The sequence below is a fragment of the Lactuca sativa genome, chromosome 9 (genome assembly GCF_002870075.4).
Source record: "Lactuca sativa cultivar Salinas chromosome 9, Lsat_Salinas_v11, whole genome shotgun sequence".
In the NCBI taxonomy this organism is placed as follows: domain Eukaryota; kingdom Viridiplantae; phylum Streptophyta; class Magnoliopsida; order Asterales; family Asteraceae; genus Lactuca; species Lactuca sativa.
Genome location: NC_056631.2, coordinates 63,514,707 through 63,516,140, shown reverse-complemented (window position 1 = coordinate 63,516,140; position 1,434 = coordinate 63,514,707). Strand labels below are relative to the sequence as shown.

The following is a 1,434-nucleotide window of genomic DNA, read 5'->3' as shown; positions in this document are numbered from 1 at the left end:
TGATCATGCGGTTTTTCAGATGTACTCGCCGAGTACATCGGTCCTACTCGGCGAGTAGATCTCTCAGATTGTGAATGTTGGTTCTCAGCTTGTGCTTCCGTTTCTTCCTTCTGTGAGTCCTTATTCTCTTCAGTGCGAATGGGGGCCAGGGGAGTAATAACCTTCCCACTTCTTGTGGTAATAATGTTCACTTGCGCGCCTCGTGGGTTGTTCTCGGTTTTGCTAGGAAGCTCTCCCGGTGACCTTTGGTTTAGTTGTTGAGCGAGTTGCCCAAGCTGAGTTTCTATATTATGGATGGATGCTTGCTGGTTCCTGAGCATTGTTCTTGTTTCTTGGATAGCAGCATCGTGGTCACTGTGTCTTTTCTCGGAAGCAGCCACAAATTTAGTTAGCATATCTTCCAAACTTGGCTTCTTTTCTTGCACCGGCTCCTCCTTTTGGTAAAAGCCTCTTCCTTTTTGTCTATACTTCTCCTCCTTGGCCTTCTTGTACTCTTCGTAAGGCAGCCACTCCTTTTTTTGTTTTCGCCAGTCTTCATCATACCGGTCACCGCTCGAATAACATACTTGTGCCTTTTTGTTGCCGTGCTCATCTAAATCACAATCCCTAGTGAGGTGAGGTCCATTGCAGTTTTCACAACCCACCCGTATGGCATGGATAGTTTGATCCATTTTGTCCATTCTCCTATCCATGGTTTTTAACATGGCCATGACCGCGGATAAATCTTCAGTAGCAGCGTACGCGGCTCCCCTCGTGACATCATTCCTAGGGTTGTGGTATTCTCTAGAGTGTTTAGAGAATTCTTCAATTAATTCTTTAATCACCGGGGGTGGCTTCTTTGTAAGTGGGCCTTGTGAGTCTAGCAACTGCCGGGTTGTGACATTAACTCCATCATAAAAGATGGAAACTTCTTGCTGGCTGTTTAGATCATGGTGTGGGCAATTTCGTAGTAAACTTTTGTACCTCTCCCATGCTTCATATAAAGATTCTCCAGCTTGTTGTTCAAAGTTTGCAATGGCCTTCTTGAGTTTGGCTATTTTGGATGGTGGGCAAAAGTGATCTATAAATTCTTCCTTCATTTTGGCCCAAGTAGTGACTGACCCGGGAGGAAGTGATTTGAGCCAGTCTTTAGCAACACCCTTGAAGGTTACCGGAAGCATCCGAAGTAGTTGAGTTTCGCGGGTTACATTTGGAATGTTGAAATAGTCAGCAACATCATTTACTTCATCCAAATGTTTGTAGGCATCTTCATGATCTTTCCCATAGAAAGGTATTTCCTTAAGCGCAGCTAGGATATGACCTTTTAGTTCGAAGGTAGCAGTTGCGGGAATTGCGGGTTGCACAAGTCCCGGGCCATGGTCGTCGCGCATCCTCTTCTTCCATTCCCCCATGGGAATTTCATCAATGTTAGCCATAGTGAATGCTAACTCTTCC

At 45.3% G+C, this 1,434-nt stretch overlaps 1 non-coding gene across 1 annotated transcript; it reads left to right on the top strand.

The window, feature by feature from the left end:
• Nucleotides 1-924: 924 nt before the first annotated feature.
• LOC128129429 (small nucleolar RNA R71) lies at nt 925-1,031 on the top strand. Its single transcript, XR_008227327.1, has one exon. It is a non-coding gene; the product is annotated as a small nucleolar RNA R71 (small nucleolar RNA).
• Nucleotides 1,032-1,434: the final 403 nt, after the last annotated feature.